We start from the raw sequence: 9,814 nt of genomic DNA, 5'->3' as shown, positions 1-9,814 counted from the left end.
ATCAGTTAAAATAGTCAGAATGTGGGCCAGTTTACCTGGAAAGAACCAGATACTCAAAAGTAGAAGTCTACAATGTCCCAAACCTGTTACATATGGCTGTGGTTGGGGGAAATGGGATCAGGCGGGGGTTGGTGACATCCTTTAGTCTCACATGCCACCGGCGTCCAGTTGAGTGCCAGACATCTTGACCCACTTCACAGCAGCCATCGTTACTGCCGTGCATGGCCCAGCTCAGAGGCTGACAACCGACCAAGTGAGCTCTTCCTGAGCCCCCCTGGAGCCGAGGATGGGATGAGGGAGCTTGTCTGCTGCTCGGGGCTCTACTGGGTCCTGCACACGCTTCCTTCCCCTCCCATTGAGTTCCAGTGCCTTTCGTTCCTGGAACCCGAGGGTCTGTTTCACAGCTCTCTGGATTCCCAGAATGCATGCAGTCTTTGGAAGGCAGAGAGGAGTCGCGTACTAGGCATCACTGTACAAAGAACTCTCTGATCTCAGTTTTTATGTCTCTCCATGGTGGTAGGAAGCACACCGTTCACTGATAGGCTGCATGTATCATTGAGATAATAAAACCCAATGGAACTGGATGGCTGCCGGTGCAGGGAGGTGTACCATTCTGCCACTAGGGGGCAGTGTGGTCACACAGTGACTTCAGGGCACATGAGGGGTTGGTTTTACTGGGTCAGATTAGGCACAATGGAGCAGAGGGATAACACCTCCCCCAGTTCAGGTCAGGATAGTCCCAAGAGACCTACCTCTGGCTTTCAATCCCAGGATGCCGCTGACCTGAGACTCCTGGGAGGAGGGACATCATCACTACCCACTACCATCCACAGTGGCATACAGGAGGTACTTGGCTCAAAATTGGGAGCTAGAACCAAGGTCTTGGCTTGAGACTGTCCTTGACTCGGAATGGTCCATGGGGCCTTTAGACAGAAGGAACCAGCGGTTCATCCTTGTTGTTGCTAGCAGGAAGACATTTCAGGAGACAAAGGGCATTGAGTCTCTTTTACATTAGCCTGGGACACAGCTCCTTACCCCCCAGCAAACCCAAGGGTATAGATTCCTCAAATTCAAAATGTGTGTGCGCAGAACACTCTAACATAGCCCCCCCCACCCCCCAACCTCCTAAACCTGCCTTGCCCTATCCAAAGATGGATCTGAGGTTGAGAGGAAGCCTTGGTTGGCCCTTAGCTTGAGATCAGTGCAGCTTCTGTCCTTTAACATGGCCCTGCTGGATCTGGTGGCTAGCAGGCTGTGGAGACCTTCCCCAGAGGGTGCCTCTTCCCCAGAATAGCCTGGGAAACTAGTGTGTTCTACACGATGAGCTCTGTCAGGTCCTTCCTGATGTGGCTGCCCAGGGGTGAGGTCTAAGACAGTGGTTCTCAACCTGTGGGTCACGACCCCTCTGGCCAACCTCTGTCTCCAAAAGATATTTACATTACGATTCAGAACAGTAGCAAAATTACAGTTATGAAGCAGCAACAAAAGTAATTTTATGGTTATGGGAGGGGGTGTCTTCACAATGTGAGGAGCTGTATTAAAGGCTCACAGCATTAAGAAGGTTGAGGATCGCTGTTCTAAGGAGAGGACACATCACCAGGCATCAAGAGTATACAGTGATTACATCTGAGGCTGCATCCCCGGCCAACCTGAGAGAATTCCCAGGTGTCAAGTCCCAGTGGACTAAGAGCAGGGTGGTCCTCGGCCTCACAGCTGGCCCCCATCCCACCCTAACCCAGGCCAGTCTGTTGTTACGTTTATTCTTAATGAATGGTAAAACATATATAACATGAAATTTACCATTTGAATCATTTTCAGGTAACCGGACAAACAGCAGAATCCTTCACATGGCTATACAGTCATAACCGCCATTTCTAGACTACCCCCATCACCCTGCACTGAAGCTCTGACCCTATTAAAACACTGGCAATCTCTCCACTTTCCAGCCCCTACAGCCACCTCTCTGCTTTCTGTGTCAGTGGTTTGATGACAGCAGGAACCTGGTGAACAAAATCGACCGTGCCTTTCCTGCGACTGGCTTGTTTCACTTAGCACAATGTCTTCAAGATCCTGGCATGCTGTATAGCATACACCAGAACACTTTTCCTTTGAAAGGATGAGTAAGTCTCCATTGTGTGCATGGGCCTCTTTCCCTTTGCCTATCACCTATGATGGATGCTTGAGTGGCACCTGCCTCTGGCTATTGCTAATAGCACTAAGTATTATTTTTTTCTATTGCCTTTGATGAATTGATAAGAATTGCCCTAGCGTGAGTTTGCTTTCTGAGTTCTGTCTCAATTTGGCCAACTCTAACACTGTATGTTGATCCTATTCTTTTTTTCCTAGTGAAAACTGAGAATCGGCAACCATTCCTCTGCCTCCTCCTCCTCTCCCTGGGGGTTTCCTGTTAGCTGACAATGTTTACAGATCCAGTTTCCTATTTCCAAAATACTGTCTCCTTTTATTTTGCTAGTATTTCTAAGCAATGCTTCCTCACGCTGCACCTCGGGAACTTGACTTTTCTCTAGTTGTTTTTCCTGAAATTCAAGGTTGATATAGAGCCTTGTCAAAGGCTGGTGCTGTGTCTCGGGCTCAGCCTCTTTCTATGGGGCAGAGGAGCTGAGGTTAAACGGGCTCCAAGGCTACAAAAGGCAGAATAGCTGCAGAAACCACACTTCCCTGAAATACCTGGTCCCCTGCTTCCTGTTTTGGCTGGGCTGTGATCTGAGGTGGAGGATGTATGACCAAGAATACCCCCTCCTGCTTTGCTCATGTATGCTAAGTGTCTCTAGGTGTCCCTGCTTTTGGTGGTCCCGCAATGCCAGCTTGAGGCACACCCCCAGCTGGCAGGGTCACATCTCTAGTAGACAGAGCTGGAAATCTATTGTCACAGAAGTGAAGTGACATCAGTCCAGGGCACTGACTCCAGACCTAGAGGTTTTTCTCACCATTCTTCGTCCTCTGAGCCCCCAGGACTAAGACATCTGGGGAAGGGCGGGGAACAGGAGGGGATGGTAAGGAGGAGGCAGGGCAGGGCCAGTCCTTGCACTTTGCCTCAGCATCCTGGCTCCCCAATATTTTTTGGGGGGAGTAGAGTAGATGAGGGAGTGACAGAGGTATTAGGGAATCTCTCTGAATTTCATATCTTCAGTGGGCAGGCATCCAGGATCAACCTTAAAGGTCATACATAGGTCATGGTAAAAGCCCCAAAGCATAAAGGTGGCAGGATTTTACAGAGCTGGGAAGAAGGACCAGGGACTTGGGGAGCCAGGAGAAGTGCCCTTCAGACTCCAAGGATCCTGTGGAAAGAGTAGGGAGTGATAGAGAGACATATTATGTCATATAGGCAGAAGCCTTTAGGACCCAGTCCACGTGATCAAAGCATCACTCGAGCATCCTCAGGTGGGAATGGAAGCTGACAGGCATATTGCAGGCAGCCAGCAAGGGGCATAGGCCTTGTGAAGGAATCAGGCCCTGATTGCCACTTCCCAACATCTGCCATGTCCGTGTTATTTCCAACTGGTAAAGGGGAGTCTTCCGTCTGAAATTCTTGGGTGTAAAGCCCGAGTTTTTACTAATTAAGAGTTTACAATTAGTTAAAACTAATTAAAATGGATTAAATCTGTACTAATTAAAACTAATTGAATTCTCGAAATGCTGCACTAAGACTAAACCAAGCAATGCCCAGCCTCCTGCTGTTGGAAGTACAGGAGTTTGGAGGATGTAGCAGTGGGGACCTCAGGGACAGTGGTGATGACTTGGGTGAGGGTGGCTATGAGGGGGGGGGTGTCCTTGCTGGGCTATCTGCCAATCCTGCTATTACACCCAGGTGGGAATATAAGCCTTGAGCTTGCTTTGTGACTGGGTTTGGAATCGTGACTTAGCCACCTCCAGTTGCTGAGTGCTTCTGATTTTTCCCCAGGGGAAAAGGAAGTACTTGTTTCCATTGTCACAGTGTTGGGGACTCCTGAGATCCCTGGGGAGTCGAAAGGATCTCCAGAGGAGATGGGTAGGCAAGCCCACTAGGGCTCATTCAGCAAAGGCTGGCAGGTGGAGGAGCCATGTTCTGGTGAGTGTCATACTGGGGTGGGGGTGGGGCACACTGGACTTGAGGTGAGGGTGGAGGCTGGTTTCTTAGCCTAGATGGCTGCAGGGCTGCAGATCTTGGTACCCCCAGAGTGAAGCAGAGCATTGCTGGACGAGAGAGGGAACTAATGGAACAGCACGTGTAAATGCAACAGCTGGCAGAGGCCCAGAACACACACGTAGAAAGGCAAAGGTTAAAGTACTGAGAGATGAAACATAGAAACAGATCAGGTACGAGGAAGCTGCTGAAATAAACAGAGGATACATGCAGGCCTCCGCAGCGCCCCCTGCAGTCAATATTCATATCCCACGGATGGGTAGAGACAGCCCACACGGCTGCTGCAGAAGGAAGTGAGCAGGCTTCCAATTGGTCAGGGTAGAGAACGACCCTCCAGTGCACCTCTAGAAGTAGGTGAATAGTAGGAGTAGGTGACTAGCAATGGGAGTGTGCTGTGTGTGTTTGTGTGTCCTCAGGTCAGTGAATAATAAGAGGGGACACACAAATGCATATGCATGCACACACATACACACACATGTGTGTGCACACAGACACACATGTACACACATGTACACACATGCACATATGTATGCACACACACGTACACATACATGCATGTGCACACACATACACACATGCATGCACTCATATATGCATGTGCACACACACACACACACACACACACACACACACACTGGAAACAAGGGTAGCTTCCAGAGTTTAAAAGATGTGTTGTTTGGACGTGATCTTATTATATAGCCCAGGCTGGCCATGAACTCATGATCATCTTCCTGCCTCCCCCTTCTAAGTGCCAGAATTATAGGTGTGAGTCATCATGGTGAGATATTTTTTCCAGGTCAATTCTAAAGTCTTTGTTCTATTAAATGGATAGTTTGTTTGCATGACTCAAACCCCGTTCACAGTAAGAAGTCTTTTCCTGCTCATACACGGTACCTAGTCTGGAGCCACTTTCCCATCTGTAGCTCCCATTCAAAGGAGCACGAGGTCTGTGTCAGGGGAGGGGTTCCCAGGCAGAGCTTCTAGGCAGAGCCCCCAGCTAGAGGAGCCCAAGTAGAGGCTACCAGGCACAGTCTGTCTGGCCAGTAAATATTCTCCTCCTCACACACCATAGTCAGCCAGCCAGCCAGCATTGCTGTGCATTTCTGCTTAGCAATGTCTTAGAGATTGTTTTACACGCTAGCACACAAAGCACTTCCACGCCCTTGTTTAGCAGCAGTGAGGAACAAGTCACCTGAATATTCATGGTTTTACTCACACACCAGGATATTTATAAGGTAAATCGCTAGACGCAGAGTTCACTGCCACCACGGCCCAGGGTGAGGCAGAAATACACTTAACCCCATTATTCCACAGCTCATGCTTTCCAGCCTTGGGGGAGGCACCCACCCAGCGGTCCACAGCCAGAGCTCACCAACGTGGGAATGAGCAAGGTGCTAGAATAACAAAAACAAGGGAGGAGTCAAGGATTCAGGCTTGCTCAGATGTAAATGGGGCCACAAAGGCATTGGGTCAACTGCTCTGAGGCCCAGCTTCTCAGACTGCCAAGTGACCACAGCCCTGCTATATATGGTGGCTGCATGGACAGAGATCCCTGCTCTTTTTCCCATTCTGAGAGCTCCTCTGCTCTGGGATGTCTCTGATTATCAGCCACCCTTAGAATCAAGAGAAGGAAGAAGACAAGACAGGAAATGGTTGAACGGCAATCCCCTCCCAACCTCGCTCTTGCTGTGCTTGCCCCTTGGCGGCCATGATAGAAGAGGACATTCTCTAGTCTTGTGTAATGATGTAAGCTCAAGACCTGAATGACTCACAGCTATGGGCAAATGGCCTCTGAGAGCCTAGACTAAAATAACGAGGAGCAGATCATGTCCTTAGCCCTTTTACAGTGGCATTATGCATGAAGAAACGAGACTCAAGTTACAGCAGGCCGGTGGGGCTGTTCTTGTGTGTGAAAATGACATCACAGTACCCTTTCTCAGGCTTGCATTTTCAGAAGGACTGGGTCACAACATCAGAGCTGAGGCCTGGCAGCGGAAGATGAACCCTCAAACACAGATCCTGAATCCAGCAAGACTTCCTCAGTTCTACAAGGAATGTTCAGAACTTGAAGCAAGCCTGTACCTCAACCACACATAGCACTCACTACACAGATCATACATGCCTCCAAGGGAAATCCTCCAAACCCCTAGGGGCTGACCTTTGGGCGGGTTTTAGAAGATTCTCTATCCCAGCTGAAGATTAGCTATGGAGCCTGAACCCGAATTCAGCCAACCTCAAATAACTGAAGTCTGGTGGGGCCCTTGGAACCGTGATGCTGGGGACCTGGATATCAGGGATGTGGGATTGGCCTTTCTGGTAGTGGTAGCAGGAAATAGAAATAGACCAGAACAAACCAGGACAGGAAGGTCTGAGCTCTTTGAGGGACTGGTATCCTATAGCTGGGGACATAGACCCGGAAGCCTGAGAGGTAAAGATGGCTGAGGTCATAGGTTAGATGTCAGAGTTAAAAACAGGCCCGCCAAGCTCTGAACACTGCTCCACACCCTAGAATCTAGGTGGGTGTGTTCGAGAGAAGACCCAAGGCCAAAGAGACCACAGAGAGGAAGAGAGGACTGAAGTGGAAACTTAAAGGTTCTTTGGAAAGCTGGTTGGATTTTTGCTGGGGCGAACACATGAAGGAACGTTTCATTAAAGTGGACACAGGTCTGAAAGGCTCAGGCAGACTCGTGAAGGAACGTTTCACTGAAGCAGACACAAGAAGGACGATGTTCTGCTAAAGCAAACACGTGAAAGGACACGATGATGAAGGATTCTTTGCTAAGGACACACATGTATTGGTCTACTTTACACTGTGTAGTTGAGCTGCATTTGTCAGGACTCCCTAGAAAGAAACACATCAAAAACTTCTGGGAGTGTGCTGCAGTTTCTTGCCGCTTCCAAGGACTCGGGCTGATTGGATGCATATGCTAAGACAAGAGCTGTGCTGAGGTAAGGCCCGTGGAGGACAGGTGATGTTTGGAGGGTATAAATAGGTCTCCCCAGAGTGACACAGACAGAGCTTGCCTTGCTGGAACAGCTAGCTCTGCAACGCTTGTGAGTATCTCATCACTGATTTTTGCTTCCCTGAGAAAGGCACAGCCTAGAACTTCTGCTGTTCCCATTGGTCTCTCCAGCTGACTCAAGCTGAGGCTGAGGCCTGGCTGTCTCTGCTAGGTTGTGTCACTGCTGTTGCTATCCAGACTCTACCGAACTGGACTGAGGGTGTATCTGTGAGGTGTTTGTGAGTGGAATGAACTGCTGCTGCTGCTGACCTGTGAACTGAACTGCCGATTTCCAGGTAACACAGAGGAGTTGTTCCAAAGAACTTTTCTAAACAGGGCCACTTCCTCCCCTCCCCTGTATCCTTTCTTTCCCACTACCTCTGGTGGGTGGTGGGTTACAAGGAAGGTTTAAAGCATTTAAAAACCATCATAAAAAATAGGATTTGAAAAAATTAAAGTTATAGAGGGCAGTCCTCCAAGCCCCGATAAAGTCATTTACAGAGCTGAGTACTCACTGGGGTTTCCCCAGTTAGGACAAACACTTGCTCTTGGTTCAATGTTGCCATAACCTTGAAAAAAAATCCTTGCATGGATCCACAAGGTCCTGGCCCCTCGTCAGCATCCCCAGAAAGGAGGAACCCAGGGTAGAACAGCTGGCTCATCTCCTTTGCCTGTGTTTCCCTTTCACAATGTGCTCTGATGGGAGGGGCAGGGGTCAACCTCGACGGGATATCTAACTTGGGCAGGGTCAGGAGAAGAAGGGTCCTGGGCTCTTGATGGTAAAGTCATCCGCCAGGGGTGTGCCCAGCAATTCCCACGATGCAGTACAAAGTTTGAACAACTGGGTAAGCAGCTGGTGGCATCTCACTGGGGTCCTGAAAGACCACATGGGCAAAAAGAAGCCAGAGGGTTCCTGCAGTCCTTTCTGCAGGTTGAAGCTGGGGACATTAAAATGGAATGGTGCTTCATTAATACGCTCCAGGTTCGTGCTGAAATATTTACATGTGCATGTATGTACACACAGACACATTTGTGTATACGTCCCTTTACTCCACCAAGGGGCTCAAGAGCATTAGTGTAGTGAACTATTCAGAGCTTAGATGTAGTTAATCTTGTTTTTTTTTTTTTAAATTTAAGACAGAGTCTCTTGTAGCCCATACTGTCAATAAAATCCCTATGCATATAGGGATGGCCTTGAATTTTTACACGGGTTCCATAGTCTGGCAACATTAGTGTTGCTCATACTACCCTGGTGTTGGCCTCTGGTATCTCTGTTACAGCTTCATCTCCCCTCTCTTGCCTTTGCCTCTCTTCCTGCCTTTACTTCTTGGTTCTGGAATTATGTGTGTATCCCAGCAATTCCAAGTCTACAGGGTGCTGGGGATGGACTCTATCAAATGAGTTACATCTTTAGCCTCCGCAGATCTTGGTTTCTCCCTCTCTCCCTCTCTCCCTCTCTCCCTCTCTCCCTCTCTCCCTCTCTCCCTCTCTCCCTCTCTCCCTCTCTCTCTCTCTCTCCCCTGTGTTTTCTTTTTTTTTATTTTTTAAATTTTATTTTACCTGTTTAATCTCTGAGCCACCCCTCCCACAGTCTCTCTTCCCATTCCCCTCTCCCCCACCCCACCCCATACTTCAAGTTTCTGTGAGGCCAGGTGCCCTCCAGACAAGGCAGCCCAGCTAGAAGAACACACCCCACTCACAGGCAAAAGCTCTTGGGATAGACCCTGTTCCAGCTGCTTGGGACCCACATGAAGACCAAACTTCACATCTGCTACATAATGTACAGGGAGGCCTAGGTCCAGCCCATGCATGTCCCCCGCCCTGGTTGATGGTTCAGACTCCAAGAACACCAAGGGTCCAAGCTAGCTGGCTCTGTTGGTCTTCCTATGGAGCTCCCATCCCCTCTGGGTCCCAATCCCACCTCTTATTCGTCTATAAGAGTGTCCAAGCTCCATCCACTGTTTGGCTGTGGGTATCTGCATCCATCCAAGCCAGCCATTGGGTAGAGCCTCCCAGAGGACAACATGTTGCTGTCTGTCTAGTTCAGGAGCCTCAGGTATGATGAAGGTTGCGGAAGAGGCAACAGGAGAATCCAGATCTTGGTTTCTAGTACCACTTTCTGTGGCAAGATCGAGGCTTCCACACAAATGACTGATCCTCAAACCTAAGCAAACAGTGCAGATGATGAGCCTGGAGTGTCCGTGCGAGTGGAGTTTGGCATCCTGGAACAGACAGTGAGCATCACTCTGATGGGCAATACGGAAGGAGGCATGGAAACCGTTAAGGAGACACCAGAGGCCAACACTGGGGTGATGATGAGCCATACAGACCATTTCCAGATTATATAACCCATGCGAGAGCAGAGTCCATGCCAAGGTAATAGGTGAGTTAAAGTGTAAGAGAGAAAACAGGCAGGGTTCACAAGCCTGTGTCGTCAAGGGGTGAGTGCCAAGCCCTACTTGGAGTGTGCTCGTGCTGAGACGTTTTCTTCTAAAGAAGACGCTAAGAATAGCATGGGTAGGGAGGCTGAGGCACCTAGAAACACCTTCAGCAGCAGAGCCAGGTCTATAGCCCAGTGCTGAGCTGGGCTGGCTATGTGCTTTCTTACATGCAATGAAATTGTGCTCATGTGTGGTCTTTCTACCCAACAACCAAGACACCAGAGGAC

General features: G+C 49.2%; 1 long non-coding RNA gene across 1 annotated transcript; it reads right to left on the bottom strand.

Moving 5' to 3' along the window:
• LOC110303722 lies at positions 1–9,462 on the bottom strand. Its single transcript, XR_002378950.1, has 3 exons — positions 9,068–9,462; positions 5,365–5,538; positions 1–962 (listed from the first exon to the last, which is right to left on the bottom strand). It is a non-coding gene; the product is annotated as an uncharacterized LOC110303722 (long non-coding RNA).
• Between the last annotated feature and the right edge of the window lie 352 nt (positions 9,463–9,814).

This window comes from Mus caroli, chromosome 10 (assembly GCF_900094665.2).
Source record: "Mus caroli chromosome 10, CAROLI_EIJ_v1.1, whole genome shotgun sequence".
Classification (NCBI taxonomy): Eukaryota; Metazoa; Chordata; class Mammalia; order Rodentia; family Muridae; genus Mus; species Mus caroli.
This window is presented reverse-complemented; position numbering and strand designations above follow the sequence as displayed.